Raw genomic sequence first — 20034 nt, forward strand, 5'->3', positions numbered from 1 at the left:
CTCCTTCTCCGATGGTGACCTCCGACCCGTCTTCACCTCCGCCTCCGATGGTAACCTCCGACCTCCGCCGGCTCCTTGTCCCACGACTCCACCTCTGATGGTAACCTCCGACCTCCGTCCCGCTCCTTGTCCCACGACTCTGCCTCTGCCTCAGATGTTCTCCTCCTTACGTCTCCGTCTTCCTCCGTACTTTCGCTTCCTTCACTTTCCTCCACGCACCAACCGCATCTCTCCTCAGACCTCCGGGTGTACAAGCACACCCTCGCTTGCCTTACTTCCGTATTTGAGGATGCCGCGTCATTCTCTGGCACTGCCCACTCCTCCACTGGCCATGAATTAAAGGGCCACGACTCATCTTCCGTCAGTGGAAGGCCCGCCTCGGTGTTCTGTGTAGAGAGAGAAAGGAGGGGGTTCGGACATATGATCAAAGTCCTTGCAGTCCAGTGGCTCCACTACAGGGGTCGGGTGATGACAATGGTCCATAGGGGGAGTCTGCCGATATACCCCGTTACACACTTCCCCCTTGGACGCTCGCGATCGGGGAGCGGATGCCGTGAAAGATAATCCACGCTCACATTGTCAGTCCCCTCTTTGTGATGCACCGTAAAAGAGTAGGGTTGGAGGGCCAGGAACCATTGCATTACTCTCACGTTGTTGGACTTGTTCCTAGCCATCCACAACAGGGGAGCATAGTCGGTGGATAGGGCGAACGGGTGACCCTCCAAGTAGTAGGCAAGTTTCTCCACCACCCACCTTACTGCCAGGCACTCTTTTTCGATAGATGCGTACTTCAATTCCCGTGGGAACAGTTTGCGGCTCACGTATACTATAGGGTGTTCAATCCCACACCGCCCCTATCCCATAGTCTGAAGCGTCAGTGTGTAGAATAAATGGCAGTGTGAAATCGGGGGAGGTCAACACGGGAGTGGAGGTGATTATGCGTTTGAGGCGTTGGAAGGCATGGTACATGGGCTCAGTGGGATGAATGGGAGAGTTGGATTTCCCCTGTAGTCGCAAGGAGTCGGTAAGGGGTGCGGATATGTCAGCAAATTGGAGGATGAAGCGCCTATAATATCCAACTAGGCAGAGAAAAGCCCTCATCTCTTTTCTGATGGAGGGAAAAGGGGCGTCCACGATCGCCCTCACTTTTTCTATCTGCGGCTCTATGAGTCCGTGCCCCAACATGTAGCCCAGATATTTAACTTTTTGGAAGGCGACGCGGGATTTCTTCGAGTTAACCTTGTGGCCTGCTTTTTCCAGTGCGCTGAATACTTCATGTACATGGGTCAAATGTTCTTCCCAGGTCTTACTGTGGATGACTATGTCGTCTAGGTAAGCTGAAGCAAAGGTGGACACGGGGGACAAGACAGTGTTCATGAGGCGCTGGAACGTGGCAGGTGCCCCATGGAGTCCAAAAGGGAGTACGGTAAACTCGAAATGACCGTCGTCTGTGCTGAATGGCATTTTGTTCTTGTCGTCCTCCCTCAGGGGCACCTGCCAGTACCCTTTGGTCAAGTCTAAAGTAGTGATGTATTGGGCGTCTCCTAATCGCTCGATGAGTTCATCCACCCTTGGAATGGGGTATGCGTCGAACTCGGAAATGTGATTCAGGGCCCGAAAGTCCATGCAAAACCGGTGGGTTCCATCCGGTTTGGGAATCATGACTATGGGGCTCGACCAGTTACTCTTATAGGGGCGTATTACCCCCAAGTCCATCATGTCCATTACTTCTTTTCTTATAGCCATCCTTCGAGCTTCGGCACCCGGTAAGAGTTTATTTTGATGACTTTCCCTGGAGGGGTGTTGATGCAGTGCCCCGCAAGGGTCGTCCGTCCTGGATGGTCTGAAAACAGCCTATCGTTGAGGTTCAGGAGCTGTTACAGATCCTCCCTTTGTGGTGACGTTAATTTGTCATTTATAACCAGTTGTTCTTGGGTGGAGGTTGGTGTGGCCGGGGTTGAGGCCATGTGGACAGCCGTGGGAGGAGGTCCCAGCCATTTCTTTAGCATATTAATATGATAGGTCTGGGTTTTGTTTGGGCCCGTCTTTAATCTAATACTGGTCTGGCCAATGGTCCCGGTGACTTGGTAGGGTCAGACCCATTCAGCACGGAATTTCTGAGTGGAGGAGGGAAGAAGTACGAGAGCCCATTCTCCTTCTTTCAACTGCCGCCACTTCTTTCCTTTGTCATACGCTGTCTTCTGTTTCCTTAGACTTTCCTCCATGTGGTTGTATGCTAAGTCCCTCAGCTTCCCTAATTTTGTCTTCAGGCTTTGGGCGTATTCAAGGGTAGAGGCTGTTTCTTCTGGTATCTCATTCTCCCAGGCGTCTTTGGTCATCTCCATCAGTGAGCGAGGCTGTCTATCGTACAAGCGCTCAGAGGATGAGACCCCTAAACTGCTTTGGCTTTGGCCCCGTATGACGTAGAGAGACAGGGGCAGTACTTGGTCCCACTCGGCTCCGCTCACTTCTAGCATTTTCCTCAATGTAGTCTTTAGGGTGCGGTTGTACTGTTCGACCAGTCCGTCCGTCTGGGGGTGATACACAGAGGTCTTATCTGATGGATGTCCAGGTTCCTACACACTTCCTTCATTAGTCGTGAGACGAAGGGGGTCCCCTGATCCGTGAGAATCTCCTTGGGGAACCCCACCCGACTGAATCGATCATCTTTTCGGCGACCTGTTTTGTAGTGGTCGCTGTTAAGGGAAAAGCTTACGGGAACCTCGTGGCGTAATTCACCATCACCAGGACATGTTGGTACCCCTTCCTGGTCTTGGGTAGCGGTCCGATTAAATCCATCCCCACTCTTTCGAAGGGCTTGCCTATGATGGGAAGGTGCTGCAAGGGCACTACTGGTGGCTTAGTCATGTTTTTCAGTTGGCAAATGCTGCATTCCTGGCAATATCTGGACGTGTCTCGGTAAATACCGGGCCAATAGAAATGCCAGAGTATGTTTTGAGTCGTCTTCTCAGATCCAGTGTGTCCGGCGACCAGATGACTGTGGGCAAAGAACAGCACCTGCTCACGGAAAGTAAGAGGGACCAGGAGTTGGGCCTCTTCGTCCTCTTTCCCCTGGCGGTGCAAGAGGTCGTTTTTTAGAAGAAACCATAGGTATCTGTTGCTGGGGCTGTTTTGTTCTTGATGGGCTTGGTCCCAGGCGTTAAACAAGGTGTTGTCATTAGCCTGGGAAAAGCCAAAGCTCCTATCCAATACCCAGGGATCGGGTGTCAACAGTGCCGGGCAGGTTTCTCAAGGGGACTTGTGCGGTGCTTGTTGCTCCTTCTGTCCTATGCTATGTTTAAACCACGGGAGAAAGTGGGGATTGTCTGTATCTATGATCAGGTCCTCGGGGAGTGAGGATAGTACACCCACTCGGATCATCTGGGTCTGTCCTCTCAGGGGTTGGATGGGAACCTGGGCTAAGGGATAGGGCTTCACGTCTCCATGTACACACCGTATATGGACTGTTTTCCGGGGCAGGTACAGGGACAAGGTTACGTGTTTGGTCTGAATGACGGATTGCCTACACCCCGAGTCTAAGAGGGCAGGAATGGAGGACCCGTTCACCCTTACACTTACTCTGTAGGTACTCCCCAATTCCGCTGAGTATAGAACGGCTCGTGGAAGGTACCCCACCTCCATAGGCTCATCTTGTGGTCTTCTTTTAGGGCAAAACCTCGCGATATGGCCCCAGTTGCCACAGTCAAAACACTGGGGTCCTGAAGAGGCTGGACTGTCTGGTTTCCAGGGTTTTGGACGCGACAATTCCACAGGACGGGGAGGGCGTCTCTCAAGTCTTTGGACTGGCTTTGGGTTCCTCTCGTGCCCCCACCCCGGTGTGCGGGGTTGGGCTCTGGCGAACGTAGCGGCCATGTCAATGGCTTGTGTCTTCATTAAATTGCGGTGTTGTCTGAGCCACCGTTAGCTGGCGTAGGGGAGCGCCTCTAGATACTGCTCCAGATAGATTCGGTCCATGATTTCAGCCTTCGTGCTGGTGGAGGGAGTCAGCCACATGTCAGCGGCCATCTTAAGCCGTACGAATAAGGTTTTGGGGTTTTCCCCTGGAGCCCCCCGTTCCTTACGGAATCTGATCCGGTAAGCTTCGGCATCCAGTCCTAGCTGATCGAGGATGATTCGCTTCACCTCGGTAGGGGGTATCCCCGGTGGGGTTCGCTACCTGGTATGCAGCTTGTGCTTCTCCGACCAGGATGGGAGCCAAAAAAAAGGGCCACTTGCTCACTGGCCATCCGCATGCACGTGCAGCTCTTTCAAAGTTGAGCAAGAAGGAGTCGGGGTCCTCGCCGGGGTGGTATTTCTGCAGGGACACTGCAGAAGACCCATGAGGTATGACACGCTCTTCCTGACTTCCTGCTGACAATGGGGGGTCCACCCAGGGTTGTGGAGGGTCCACTCGCGGTTCTAGGACTTTCTTAAGGATCTCCCGATCGGCTTGGGCGGAGTTCAGCTGTTGCTCTGCTACCCACTCCAACCTCTCTTGGCCTTTCACTAGTTGCTGGATCACCGTTTCCATCTCTAGACTGATGGTGTCTCTGCCCGCATTCTCCACAACTGTGACGGGCTCAGGGTGGGGTAGCGTAGCAGGAAAGGGCAACAACCGGGTTTTGGTAACAGAGGGCTTTATTGATGCCAATAGGTAATCTGTACAGGTCTTACTGATATGGGTAGTTCACCTGGGAGACCGGCTACGGCTCCTTCTCCTCCGTCGGGGATTGTCTGTCCTCCGACAACCGTCCGGGCTTCGTCGGGGGCTCTCTTCCTCTTCTTCCGTCTCTGCTGTGTCTGTGACTCCCCAAAAGCAAACAAACACAAGGGTCTCGTGAGTAAACTGTACTCAGCGCTTGCTGTTACATGGAAGGGGGTGAGGATACAACCGGTGCTCTGATATATACAAGTGCGGTATAGGAAGGGTAGTAACGTGCTCAGGGAAGGGGAACCGGGAATACATGAATACCGTGGTTAGGGCCTAGGGGCACCCTTACGTCCCGCCCAGCCCCGCAAGCGGTCACGCACCTGGGCTAGCCACACACCCCCCCCGGGTGTGCGGCTGGGCGGCTCACAGGGAGGTTGGCCTCCGGGCTTCCCTCCGTCCTCAGCAGGCGCCGACTCTGCTTCTCCTTCCCCGGTCGTCTCCTTCTCCGATGGTGACCTCCGACCCGTCTTCACCTCTGCCTCCGCCTCCGATGGTAACCTTCGACCTCCGTCCCGCTCCTTGTCCCACGACTCCGCCTCTGATGGTAACCTCCGACCTCCGTCCCGCTCCTTGTCCCACACTCCGCCTCCGATGTTCTCCTCCTTACGTCTCCGTCTTCCTGGTTTCACTTAACATTTGACTTTGACAATTCCAAAGGAAGAGACATTACTGAATTTATAGACTTGATCAGAACAAATGTAAAGTGATAAAATTAACAACCAAGTCTCACTAAAATTGACATTCAATTTAACATTCCACTGAACTGTGTGCAATACTCCTGGTGAAATATGAGAAAAGTTTTGCCACTAAAATGTGGGACAGAGAGTCTGCTTGTGAAGTTCTAGTTAATCCCCATATTTTTGAAGAATGAGCTAGGTGTGAGGGACACTTCAGACCGACCTCCAAATGTGTGTGTCACTCGTGATGAGTGAAGTTTGAGGGCTCTGATGTATACACGTCCAAACTAATGTTGCTGTCGAGGCACTCAAGGCTGCTTGCATGACATTGCTACAAAGAGTTGACACACTCACTAATCAACGGTGTACTGATGACGAGTGTACTATGATATAGGGTCCTATGTAAAGGAGTGGAATATTTTCGAGTAATGAAATACCCCTACCCTGTTCCTCAGATCAGTAACACCCACTCATTTTTATGATACAATGCAAACTGTGTGAGACATTTCTGGTTCATACTTGATATCTCTATCTTAGGAATTAGTTGTTTCAAAGATAAATTGTTTTTTTGTCAGTGAATCTTTGTTGAAAGACTGTAAACAAAACGACAAAGCCTGGAAGAGGCCGCTATCTTAATATTTCAGGAGACAGTTGTGCTCTTAAACCAGAAACTCAAAACCTAATTAGAACCTACAATTCAGTCTTGTTTGAGGATATAAAACCGTATCAAATATAAGGAATAAGCCACAGACATAGGAAAATTAGAAATAAGCTGTTCCTTCAATTGTCGCTTTGACACATGATCTATGCCTCATTGTCACTGATCTGGTGTTTAAATCTCCATGGTATTTACCTCTGTTTTCTTTGCTATCTAGCACGTTGTGGATTTGAAAAACTGCAAATAAATTATTTAAAAGAATAAATAAGCTGCCTAGTTTAATTGCAAAACTGACCGAAATACTCATATATTCTTTAAAATACTGATATATTCATTAAAATACAGATATATATTCATTAAAATACAGATATATATTCATTAAAATACCGATATATTCATTGAAATACAGACTGTCACTTCCATTTGTCACCTTTCTGTAAATACTCTTAAGTCCTTTACATCAGTGTTTTGAAGATGCTCATCTGAAGTGAAGCTATAAATACTTTTTTACAGCAGCCAAGTGTGAGGCCCTGTACTTGAACTGTCTGACCCTTAAAAACATTCACGTCTGTGACATCTGAAATCCCAGGTTTTTACAGGTATAAATATTTGTTTGTGTGAAATGTCTTCACTCCTGGAGCCTGGAGGCGGCGGTCCCGTCAGCGGCCACCAGAGGGCGGTCCACGCCTGCTGATGAAACCCTCTGATCTGCACACTGTATGAAAGGGAGAAGGGTTTCCTTTTCCGGGTCAGCGGTGGCAGAGACAGCACGAGCAGCGGCGGTGACATCACTTCCTCCCTCTCCTGGTGTGTTCAGCCTGTTCCAGAGGAGGAAGGAGCCCTGTCTGGTGGGTAGATACCTCCATCTTCAGACCCTCACAGACCCCAGGACGAGGAGAGAGCCCGGACAGGTTTCTGCTCAGGTAGGAGAGCTGTTTACTCACTTGGCTGCAATTTATTAATCCAAGGATTAGATCCCCCCCCCCCCCCCACCCCCCTGGCATTCATGGTGAGGTCAGGAGAGCTCAGCTCTTCCTGATGATGAGCCTGAGTGGGGAGGAGGTGAAGCCTGTCCAGGGGGGCATAGGAGGAGAGACCTGTCCAGAGGGGCAGAAGAGGAGAGGCCTGTCCAGAGGTGCAGAAGAGGAGAGGCCTGTCCAGGGGTGCAGAGGAGGTGAGGCCTGGCCAGGGGGGCAGGGGAGGAGAGGTCTGTCCAGGGGTGCAGAGGAGGTGAGGCCTGTCCAGGGGTGCAGAGGAGGAGAGGCCTGTCCAGGGGTGCAGAGGAGGAGAGGTCTGTCCAGGGGTGCAGAGGAGGCGAGGCCTGTCCAGGGGTGGAGAAGAGGTGAGGCCTGTCCAGGGGTGCAGAGGAGGAGAGGCCTGTCCAAGGGAGAGGCAGAAGAGGTGAGGCCTGTCCAGGGGTGCAGAGGAGGTGAGGCCTGTCCAGGGGTCCGAGGAGGTGAGGCCTGTCCAAGGGAGAGGCAGAAGAGGTGAGGCCTGTCCAGGGGTGCAGAAGAGGAGAGGCCTGTCCAGTGTTGCAGAAGAGGAGAGGCCTGTCCAGGGGTGCAGAGGAAGTGAGGCCTGTCCAAGGGAGAGGCAGAAGAGGTGAGGCCTGTCCAGGGGTGCAGAGGAGGAGAGGCCTGTCCAGGGGTGCAGAGGAGGAGAGGCCTGTCCAGGGGTGCAGAGGAGGTGAGGCCTGTCCAGAGGTGCAGAGGGTGGTGAGGCCTGTCCAGGGGTGCAGAGGAGGAGAGGTCTGTCCAGGGGTGCAGAGTAGGTGAGGCCTGTCCAGGGGTGCAGAGGAGGAGAGGCCTGTCCAGGGGAGCAGAGGAGGTGAGATCTGTCCAGGGGTATAGAGGAGGTGAGGCCTGACCAGGGGTGCAGAGGAGGAGAGGTCTGTCCAGGGGTGCAGAGGAGGAGAGGCCTGTCCAGAGGTGCAGAGGAGGTGAGGCCTGTCCAGGGGTGCAGAGGAGGAGAGGCCTGTCCAGGGGTGCAGAGGAGGTGAGGCCTGTCCAGAGGTGCAGAGGAGGAGAGACCTGTCCAGGGGTGCAGAGGAGGTGAGGCCCGTCCAGTGGTGCAGAGGAGGAGAGGCCTGTCCAGGGGTACAGAGGAGGAGAGGTCTGTCCAGGGGTTCAGCGGAAGTGAAGCCTGTCCAGGGGTGCAGAGGAGGTGAGGCCCGTCCTGAGGGGTGCAGGGGAGATGCCTGTCCAGGGGGAGCAGAGGAGGCGAGGCCTGTCCAGGGTGCAGAGGAAGTGAAGCATGTCCTGTCCATGGGGTTAAGTGCAGGTGGGCCTGTCCATGAGTGCAGAGGAGGTGGTACTGTAGTGTAGTTCCTATTATCTCCATAGGCATCTGCGCATTGGAATAACATCAACAACAAAAGACCAGTAACTGAGGTTACCAAGGATCCCCTGCTGACAACATTAGACTTAAGGGGTTCTGCCAGCTAGCTCAGAGGTCACTAGAAACTTTCTCGAATGTAGGATGAGGTATTATAGTGCCTACTTAGACAAGAAGAGATTTAGCTTCTGACAACCATACAACATGACAACTTTGTATCTCCATGAGTTAGGAGTAAATCTCCAGAGTCGTAAAAAACAATAGAAATCTTTTTGCCATTCTTAGTTTCACTCGAGAGTGTAGAGAAAGAGAGACAGGCGTTTTCAATAAAAGGTGTTATTTATTGAACAGTCTGTTTTCTCACACAGGAGAAGTGAATTGCAATGATAGCAACACTTGTTATAAAATATAGTGCATACAGTAAAAAGAGTATTATAAAGTAATACTGCAAAAGCATGTTATCGTTTCTTAGCCATAACACGCATCTAAAACATATCCTAAAATCTATACAATAGAAAGCTAACTAAAAATAGCTAAGCTAACTCAACTGATGTAATCTACCTTATGCCTACCCCGTGTTCCTAACCTAAGTTGTGAACGGGAAAAGATAAGTGAGAACCTCAGTTAAGTTAAATAATTTCTCTGCCAGATTATTCTAAAAACCAAGAATCATTCTCTGCGGCTAATCAGCTCCATACCTTGTTTAGAATGTGAGAGGTCTGGAATCTCTTGAACTCGATATCCCGGCAGCCGGCTGTGGCAAGTAGGGAACACCGGAGCTGGATTTTCTCGGCTGGAGAAAAAGGCAGCTTCTCTGTCAGTGCGTCAAGTAGGAGGGTCGGCTGGCTTCAGGTCTCGCATCCGCTGGGCTTGGGACGAGGTCAATCGATCAGCTCCTGAAAACCACCGCGTGTTTGACTGGACCAACCTGGCTGCTTTTATACTAGCTAGGTGACTGGTTTGACGCACAAGGTTGGACATATGGACGTCACTAGGTGCATGAAGTGCGCAATGCTGTCCAGGGGTTCGGGACAAATTAAACATGAAGTGCGTAATGCTCTCCAGGGCTTTAGGACAAATCAATACTGGAGGATTAGGAGTTTCCCCTGAGGCTACCGTATGTTCGTCATGTCCCAGAGCCGGTTTGTATTCTCTAGGGGCCATGTAGTCAGAGTTTTGTTCCTTCTCTTGGATGATCTCCCTCTTTGTTTAAATTGTTTCTCCCTGGGTGTAATCTTTTTATTACTTTCCCATCTATTTTTAGGAGTATTTGAAGTGTTTATTACAAACGACTTCTATGTGCTATCTGGTAGTTGGGGTTTCAGTGGTTTCCCTCCCAAACTATCTCTACCCAGTTCTTCATAGCATTTTTCCATTATTCTGGCTAGTTCAGAGGGCTGGTCTTCCTCATCTATTTCTCTTAACCTATGGCGGATTGCTACAGATGCTGCTTCCCCCTTACATTAGCTAATAATATAGCTGATACCTGTTTAAACATTTTCAGTAATTTCATACCTAAATTTAAGGCTGGTTCTGGGCCATATTCATTCTGAATTTGTTTCAGAATGTCTGGTATAACCGCCATAGACGGAACACCGTGTGTTTTTGTATAGATTGAAGCAAAGACTGTACCTCAAGTGTCGCAGTCTTCCACATTTGGTGCAATTCCCATTGGTAGACAAATGGTCAGAATTCTGTGTTTTCATGAGGTGTACTATTAGGAAAAACTGCCTCTATTTGAGTGATTTTTTGTGCTAGCCAAAATGGTATTTGTTCCCGTTTAGTAGGTAACTTTCCAATTACTGACTGAATTGTTTGTGGTGTAATTTTATTTGTAGTCCCCTGATGAGGGGTCTGTTGTGTGAGTCCTATTGTCGGGTGGTCCGTCAAAGTCCTCATGACATATTGGACTAATTGTCTGTGAATTTTAACTAGTTCTTCTAGCTGGGTAATCACCTCTTCTTTAGACATTTTCCTTACGTCCGGATGAGGTGTGTAGCCGGCTAAAACTGGCCAAGTTGCTCCCGGTCTCCCTAGTGGACCGGGCCTTGTTATGTGTTCACAGTGTTGTAGGGCGCCTTTAAACCAAAGCTCGTGCTGTTGGTAAGTTAGTGGAATCTCAATTTCCTCATGGGGAACGTGTTCCGTTGGAATATCACCTGGTTCATAGTAGTGAAACTCTTTTGTTATTTGATTTACTTCTGGGAATCTTATCCAGGAATAGAATACCTCTGTCTGCCGATATTCGTGTGCCTCCACTACAAATACGACTGTCCCACCTTTCGGTGTTACACCGTTGTTTATTAATTTGTAAGCCAAAATTTTCCTTATATTTATTGGAATACGTTTTGCTTCCGCATTTGTTTGTAAAATGCTATCATCAGCTTCTATTAACCGTCTAGCAAGATCTCTCGTGTTGGTGTTTTCTTCGTCCGACTGCATTTTTTATTCAGAGTAGGATTCAAGGGAACAGAGATTAGGTGCACAACATTTTGGAACACTGTATCCTTCAACGCTGAATAAACCAAGAGGGTCCCTGCAGGAGTTTTTTCGTCCTACTCGACTGGCGGATATTGCCCTCTTACCCACTCCAGACGTCTATGGAGTATTATGGATAATATAAGGGGTTGAGTGAAAAAGCATGAGCGAGTAACCCTATTTCTAGCGTTAGATTATCGCCTTCCTTGGAAGGGTTTAATGAGTTGGCGAAGCCGCCACCTCCTCTCCACAGTTGCGTGGCAGAAGTCCGGGCATACGAAGTATGTTTTTTGACCCCCTGGACCTTTTTGCTTCTGGCCTGGCCTTCTCAGCAATTGCCTGTCTTAAGAGGAAGTTGCCGAAATAGACTAAAATAGCCCTTGGATACCCCCAGCTTTGACCGGGTGTCTTAGAGTAAGAGGGACATGGTGGGCTCCTTGAAAGTTCCAGTTCTAGCTAGACAATTCAGGGAGAGAGTCACGAAAAAGTTGTATTACGAAGGAGCGGGCGTCTCCCCCTTCAATTTCCTCAGGGATACCTAGCACGTGTTGAGTATTCCTACGTAATCCATTTTCCATGTCCTCCAGCTTCCACCTCACATCTGATAGTTCAGCCTCATGTGCGTTAATCTGTTCGTGATTTTCAGCCGTCTCAGACTCATTAGAGACAATTCTAGACTCTAAATCTGTCACTCGATCACTAAATGTCCCAACTTTTCTTAAGAGTTTGCGCACCACCCCTTGAGCCTTACGGAGAGCAGCTTGGGCCTTGCGCCCATCATGAGATGTCTCCTCTCTGTGCGCCGCTATAGCTTGAAGTACAGTTTCCATTGTAGGTGAGGTTGAGCTTTGGTATGTTGGGGAGTCCGAATGTTGTGTTATATTTATATAAAGCTTGGCGGTGTTAATGATGCTGTGAGGTGATTTGATGGCGTGTAGTCCCAAGCTAGCTCTGCTGTATCCTGATGGCTCTTTCTGCGTTTTAGGACAGTTTTTTGGCCTGCTCTATGCTCTTTTGCACTCATTTTGTCATCACTTAAATCACTCAGAGGAGATCCTGTGTCATCAGACCACCCAAGTTCATCCGAGAATGAGAAAAAATTGCTCGGATCTTTATCTCTGTCCGGGTCGAAATCAATAAATTTTTTGTTAATTTTAGCTGCCATAGAACTCATTGGCTCTGTCTGGGGCACTTCTATTTGAATTGTGCTGTCAGGCATTTTGCGATCATCTGTATGCACCTGAGTATCTATAGGGATAATGTCATCGATGGCTATGTGGAGGGGAGTAGTAATTTGTTCAGCCAAGTCCGCGGCGGTTCCACCCCCTTGTACCTCCACACCCCCTATCCCATTCATGCTTGCTTCAACCCCAGCTGCTGTATCGTTATGTGTAGGGCTTACTGTGTTAGCGTCAGTTGTCCCCGTTATCACAGTTATCCCAGGGACGTCCGCGTCGCTGCTTTGCTGGTTACTCTGCTCATCCACCCCCTATCCCATTCATGCTTGCTTCAACCCCAGCTGCTGTATCATTATGTGTAGGGCTTACTGTGTTAGCGTCAGTTGTCCCCGTTATCACAGTTATCCCAGGGACGTCCGCGTCGCTGCTTTGCTGGTTACTCTGCTCATCCACCCCCTATCCCATTCATGCTTGCTTCAACCCCAGCTGCTGTATCGTTATGTGTAGGGCTTACTGTGTTAGCGTCAGTTGTCCCCGTTATCACAGTTATCCCAGGGACGTCCTCGTCGCTGCTTTGCTGGTTACTCTGCTCATCCACCCCCTATCCCATTCATGCTTGCTTCAACCCCAGCTGCTGTATCGTTATGTGTAGGGCTTACTGTGTTAGCGTCAGTTGTCCCCGTTATCACAGTTATCCCAGGGACGTCCTCGCCGCTGCTTTGCTGGTTACTCTGCTCATCCACCGCCTATCCCATTCATGCTTGCTTCAACCCCAGCTGCTGTATCATTATGTGTAGGGCTTACTGTGTTAGCGTCAGTTGTCCCCGTTATCACAGTTATCCCAGGGACGTCCGCGTCGCTGCTTTGCTGGTTACTCTGCTCATCCACCGCCTATCCCATTCATGCTTGCTTCAACCCCAGCTGCTGTATCGTTATGTGTAGGGCTTACTGTGTTAGTGTCAGTTGTCCCCGTTATCACAGTTATCCCAGGGACGTCCTCGTCGCTGCTTTGCTGGTTACTCTGCTCATCCACCCCCTATCCCATTCATGCTTGCTTCAACCCCAGCTGCTGTATCGTTATGTGTAGGGCTTACTGTGTTAGCGTCAGTTGTCCCCGTTATCACAGTTATCCCAGGGACGTCCTCGTCGCTGCTTTGCTGGTTACTCTGCTCATCCACCGCCTATCCCATTCATGCTTGCTTCAACCCCAGCTGCTGTATCGTTATGTGTAGGGCTTACTGTGTTAGCGTCAGTTGTCCCCGTTATCACAGTTATCCCAGGGACGTCCGCGTCGCTGCTTTGCTGGTTACTCTGCTCATCCACCCCCTATCCCATTCATGCTTGCTTCAACCCCAGCTGCTGTATCATTATGTGTAGGGCTTACTGTGTTAGTGTCAGTTGTCCCCGTTATCACAGTTATCCCAGGGACGTCCGCGTCGCTGCTTTGCTGATTACTCTGCTCATCCACCGCCTTCGCGGCTGCTGTTGTCTGTTGAGTTCCCGGCTGACTCCTCCCGCCTCGACCCGGAAGAAGTTTTGCTGGCGTCTTGCGGAGGAGGTCAACGACAGAGGGGGCAGTCAGACTTCCCTTCCGCATAGAAGTTACACCGTGCTTCGGTGTCTTAGCTGAAATGTTTTCGGTAGCTCCTGGGGCAGGCTCTGAAACACCGCCCGCTTGCCTCACAGGCTCCGCACCGTCCCGGACTGCCAGTCTTGCCGCCCTTGCTTTAGCAGCCGCCGCCGCATTCTTTGGTGCCATGACGCTTCCACTGACAGCCACGGCACCCCTCCGCTCCGGAGCTCCGACAAGGTACGTCTGACCAGCGGTTCTCTGAGACTTGTGGCTGCCGCTGTACAGGTATCTGATCACTACAAGACCAATTAGGGATCCCAGCGTTGCAACTTGACTCCTGATCGGCACTTTTGTGTCGTCTATGATCACGTTCTCCAGAATCTCCATTGCTCTGTTCAGGGGTTATTGCATTAGTGTATACTCAAAATTTCGGTATAACTTCAGCGGCGGGTTTGGAATTACTTCTCAATTTCATTTTAACCATTTAAGCTGCAGAATCCGCATATTTTCTTAGACCTCAGCACTCGTCTGTGCGCACTGCAGTCTCACACGACCGCCATCTTGCCTCCCAGTTTGGAAACCCAGTGATCACTCTCCTCCAGTTCTTGGGAATTCCCAAGACACAATTCTTGGGGAAAAATTAGACCTAGGTCTACCAAATGCTGATGCAACTTTTCATTTGTACAATTACTCAAAATGTGTTCCTTCATAAACAAATTATAAAGTCCAGTAAAATCATGCACATTGTGTCCAGTTAACCAACCATCCAGTGTCTTTACTGAGTAGTCTACAAAATCTATCCAGGATTGGGTCTGGGTTTTGTGAGCCCCCCTGAACCTAATTCTATACTCCTCAGTAGTGAGTCCAAAGCCCTCAATCAGAGTTTTCTTCATGAGGTCATAGGACCCTGCATCTGGCCCAGAGAGGGCCAGAAGTCTGTCTCTGCAATTACCAGAGAACAGTTCCCAAAGAAGTGCCCCCCAGAGAGGTTTCTTTAGTTGTCTGATATCACAAGCCCTCTCAAAGGCTGTGAACCACTTGGTGATGTCCAGCGGCCTCTCCACTGGTTTTGGTTTTGGCAAACATACCAATCTTGAGAGAGATCGCTATGCAGTGACTATAAGTCAGTTCGAAGGAAAAGAGAGAGGGATATGAGGGAGGAGGCCTGGGAAGGCCTCGAGCAGGCGGCTAGGACATGCAATAGCAGAGATTTTTAGAAAGTAATAAACACTCCCTATTTCAAAAATACTAAGGATCCGACACTGGACTCATATGTAGGTGAAGAAGCATGGGTGGCACACTGAGAGTTTATATTCACCTCAAACACTGCGCCTGTGGTGCCCTCTAGTGACACAGATCCTAAATTGCAGGTTTCTTTTTCACTCTCAGAAGTCAGAAGAGGGTTGGCGGCCTGTGTTGCTGGGAAAGCCCCAGGACCTGATGAGGTGGCGATAGATCTTTTTCAGGAAAACCAAGAATTGTGGGCTCCGCTGCTAACAAATGTGTTTAACAGCATAGTTATAGATGGGCCTCCACCTTCCTGGAAGCATAGTGTAATTATTCTGATATACAAAAAAGGGGACTGGGGAAGCCCAAAGAACTGTAGGCCCATCTCCTTATTGGACACAACTGCCAAACTTATGGGTTGGCTCCTTTTATTCAGGCTGGAAGAGTGGACCCAAGAAACATCTTAATGCAGGTGCAGTATGCCTTCCAGAGGGAAAAAGCCATTACAGACCAATGTCTAAACCTGTCACTATGTATAGACAAATATACCAGATCGAAAGACTGGAAAATCTACATGGCTTTTATAGACGTATCAGCTGCATTTGACTTCGTGAGCCATCAGAAACTTTGGTATTTATTGGAGGAGATGGGGATTGATCCACTTGTAGTTAACTTTATCCGCCAACTATATGTAAATGCCACTGCATGTGTCCCGTATGGCAAAAATGGGGAATGAACCCGCCCCTTCAAAATCGCTAGTGGAGTTAAGCTGGGATGTGTCCTCGCCCCGTTTCTTTTTTTTCCAGCTATACAAACAGGGTTGAGGCAGCCCTCTCGGACTCATTCCCGGACGTGCCCGTGTTTGACACCAACCCCCTACCAATGTTAGCTTATGCCGAGGATGCAGTGTTAATTGCAAGAACGGGGGTAGCTCTCCAATGGCTCATAACAACATATGCATCAATCATGGCTTCGCTGGACCTTAAAGTAAATGATACAAAATCTTCTGTCATTATAGCAGCGTCTGGCAAAGCTGATAAATCCCCACACTTCCATATGGATTGCCAGAAAACAGAAGTGGTAGAGTCCTTCCCATACCTGGGAGTCTTATTTGATAAAAATCAAACTTGGGAGAACCTGGTATCGGCAAGAGCACTAGGAATGGAAAGAAGTCTGAAAGATATTAAGGCCTTCTCCAAAAGTTAGACGCTAGCCCCCTTGACCCAATTAAAACATTTCTCAGGCCAAAATTAAGGCAATAGCCACATAAGGGGCAGGAGTCTGGGGTATGGCGCCTACCGGCTGTCTCCAAAAACTTGAAGATCATTTTTAAGTCCCTAGTGTCCCTACCATCCACTTATTCAAATGATATCTTACATATAGAATTGGGGTTACCTTACATGTTACATACCATTAGACTAGCACCAATTTAATACTAAACATATTTAAAGATTGTTTTAAATTGGGCCATTACAATTAGATGAGATGGCTGAGTTATGTGGAATCAGAATTAATGGCAATTTGGTTGTGAGAATTATTTAAGGATTAAACGGCATGCAGGAAGATTTCAAAACAGAAATTAATTGAGATTTTTATGCGGAGGGCTCATTATCTTCGCAGGGAAAGGAATTACAGAAAAAAGACGGTCCTTGCATATCATCTGATTTCCCCTAGGCCAGAGGGAGGATATTCCTATCTAGCACGAAGCACTACGTGCTGGATAGGAACTATTGAGATTTTGTCTGACTCTCCTCTCCTTGATATTAGGTTATACGGAGAGAAGATTCAAACACTCAGATTTGATGCTGTGTCCCTGCGTCAACCATTCCCCCCAATCTGACCTGCACCTAGTCTTGTTTTGTGGGTTTTATAGGACAGACTTTATCCTTCCGATTTTAAGGCGCCACAATTTTAAACAATGCCAGGTGGCACCTTACTTCTTAAAATCTCAGAGTAAAACAGGACAGCAAGGGTTTGGATATGTGCAGGGAAGGAGTGGCGCACAGTAAGTCCCTGTAGTAACGAGTTGAAGGATAAGTGATAAGTTCGGTGCAGACAGCTCAGGGGAACAAACCCAGTAGAAACCAGCCCCTGGAGAGATTAGGAGAGGCCTCTCCAAATCCGAAATGTAGTAACAAGGTCCTGTGCACACGATGTGGTAAGTCGGTTCCAGGTGGAAACCCCGTGAATACAAATTCCACAACCCGGATGTCGACCGCCTCCACGGACCCGTGCTGTTAGCTCTACTGGCATTAAGGGAGATTCCGACTAATGCCCTGTCAATGCATCCATACCCGGCTGCATTTTAAGTACCGCCAGATCAACCCCTGCCACTGAGCATTTTAGCCCTGATGAGTCACAGACCGTACACGCTGTGACGAAACACGTGTCGGCTCTATCTCAACTGCTCTTACACACTGGCTACTTGGAAACTTGTAATTACTATATGACTATTAAATATATCTTACAAGACACAGAACTTGCTTTGGAGTAATCATTTTGGAATTTGTATTCACGGGGTTTCCACCTGGAACCGACTTACCACATCGTGTGCACAGGACCTTGTTACTTCTTAAAATCTCTGCCTGTATGAAAAGGAGAAAGGTGCGAGGTTGGTTTTAACTAACAATTATATGCATAAATGAGTAATTTGATGTAAGCTGACTGGATTTGGTCTATGAGGCACATGATGCACTTTATGAGATAAAATGTCCTGTAAAATTATTTGATGTTCTTTTTAAATAATTCTACTTGCTCTAGGATTTTAACTTGTTATGAACTGGAGCTGGTTGTTGATCACTGATTTAAATTGTGCTTTTATGATCTGTATTTAAGAGATTGAAAAAAGATTTTATTGATTGATTTTTTAAATGTGTGTCTCAGAGTCTCACCCCTCTGTGCTCCCTCTCCCTGCTGCTTAGAGCTGCTGCAGCAGTGTCCCTGTCATGGCAATGAGGCGCTCATGGTAATCCAAGGCCCCGGAGCAGTGTCTGTCCTCAGCGCATGCGCAGCTGTTAATGCAAGTCCGTCTTTAACCCGCGCTCCGATGCGGGAAGCAGTGTCTGTCTTCAGCGCATGCGCAGCTGCTAATACAAGGCCTTCTTTAACCCGCACTCCGCGGCGGGAGGAAGTGTCTGTCCCCAGCGCATGCGCAGCTGTTAACCCATCAAGACCTCTTTAACCCTCGCTCTTAGTTCAGTCCTGGTTTTTTCTGTTTTTCGGAATGGAAGACAGTGTGGACGGTCCCAGTTACGTCCCCTCTCGGTTGGACTCTGTAGGCCGCGCTTCCCTGCAGGGCCGCTTAATGACACACTCTTACAGTTTTATGTGCTTCGCTATTCTCAGCGCATGCGCAGCCATAACGAGCATACATCCTGCGCATGCGCAGCTACAGATCATCAGAGCGGCTCTTGTCCCGCGCGCGGTTTGTTGTCACGCGGGGCCCTCGGGTGTGTCCCCTCCAACCAGGCCAACACTGTCCCCCCTTCTCCCCGGCCACTCCCCCCTCGAACCCACAAGAGAGGTAAGGGGAGATAAGGCCTCGAGGCAGCAGTGGAAGCGGTGGAAGAGCATTAACGTATGAGACCTGCAAGGGTGTGGTGTCTGTGGGGGGCGGGGCCTGTGGCAATGGGGCGGGGTCTGTGAGTTGGGGGCAAGGCCTGTGGGAGTGGTCAGTGAATGTGGGGGCGGGGTCAAAACAATACACCTACACAGCCTGGAGGCATTGACTGTTTTGTGTTCCTCTCTGGAGACTAGTTTGTCCTTATGCTTCAACTGTGGAATGTGTTTTTTGGGAACCCTAATCGATCCAACTTTAGTTTGTATCATGTAATTTTTGGCAGATTTATACTCTGTAAATATGTTACCATAATATCTAATCCTATATACTTCGCTCTATTGTGAAGCGCTCTGACACCGCTGGGTAAAGTATGCGCTATAAAAAAATGCCTAAATAAATCCAATGCCCTGCGACCAGGCTGTTGGAGGCTCGTCGTGGCCCTGGGGCTCCCAATCACACGTCCTCACATCTGTAGACTAAAGACTATTGCACCTTGCAACTCAGAACTGGCAATTCCTCAAGCTCTGGCGGGCTGCTTTTGGAGGCTTCAGGCATGATTCTGAATGCCGCCATAGTCGCCGAATCTCAAGTTGCACATTCTTACCTTTCTCCTGGGCCACTGCAACCACAAACTATACCCACTTGCTGCCCGCATCTATAAAATATGTTTTTGACACAAGTGTGTCCACATGAGCATCTTTTAATTTGGCTGATCTGGGGTTTGCAGCAAATATTTTTTTTAACCCTTTGCGTGCGTGCGTGCGTTGGCCAACGGCCGTCACAAGCACTACCTCAGTAGTGCTGCACACGTCCGTTGGCTGACACAGCCCCACCCGCGCATTCGAAGGCCCACACCGCAGAGGAATTGCCGCCGCAGTAAACGGGTTAAAGCCATGCTCTTGTATTTACAATCAACAGACGCTTGTGCAGTGAGGGCTGGTGCTGTTCCTGACCTCCCATTCATTTTGTGGAATTGCCTGGACCAGTCTTCAGCGCAACCCTTGCTCCCAAATGGTGCTTCTCAGGCCCTAGACTCTTGCTGTGGTTCAGTGGGTTCCTAAATCAAGCTTTTGAACTCTTCATGAGTGCAAATAAGCCCATTCGCACCCGAATCCCACTGCTCACACGGAACTTCAGCACGAGCCCCTGCCGCCTATCTCCTTGCACGGAAAGCATCAATAGATCTGGAAGGCCAACAACGTAAACCTCCAGCCCGACCTTCTGCGACACCTGGCCTGCTCTTTGTGCCATGTCCACCAACGCCATCAACTCTCTCCTTACTCCCTGCGACCCTCTCCAATGCGAACGGGTCTCTTGGCTCAAATCTTGAGAAGGTAAACCTTCAGCTGAACTAATCTAGGGCTCTATCTAATTCGCGCTCCATCGTGATCAGCGTGAACTTTTGACTTTAACCTGCTCCAGTATGCTCAGATTGCCTCGGTTGGCGCTTTATGTTTTTCGGTGCTATATAGAAGTTTATACTTTAAAATTCATATCTCCGGTTATACTGATTGGATTTTTGTCTTTTGGGTTTAGATTTGTTGATGAAACTGAGCTCTATTTTTCTAACCTGGTGTTGATTTTGTGTGCTGTTTACGCTGTTTTACTGTTTGAAGTGTTGCACAAATATTTACACATT

The 20034-nt window shown here is 49.1% G+C and overlaps 1 long non-coding RNA gene across 1 annotated transcript in view; it reads left to right on the forward strand.

Moving 5' to 3' along the window:
• The first annotated feature begins 6844 nt into the window (after positions 1-6844).
• The window catches only part of LOC147737059 (uncharacterized), a 54975-nt gene continuing 41785 nt past the window's right edge, over positions 6845-20034 (forward strand). The window contains exon 1 of the long non-coding RNA XR_015309386.1: positions 6845-6969. This is a non-coding gene — a long non-coding RNA (uncharacterized LOC147737059). The remainder of the gene's footprint in view (positions 6970-20034) is intronic.

This window comes from Lissotriton vulgaris, chromosome 1_1, assembly GCF_964263255.1.
Source record: "Lissotriton vulgaris chromosome 1_1, aLisVul1.2, whole genome shotgun sequence".
NCBI lineage: Eukaryota > Metazoa > Chordata > Amphibia > Caudata > Salamandridae > Lissotriton > Lissotriton vulgaris.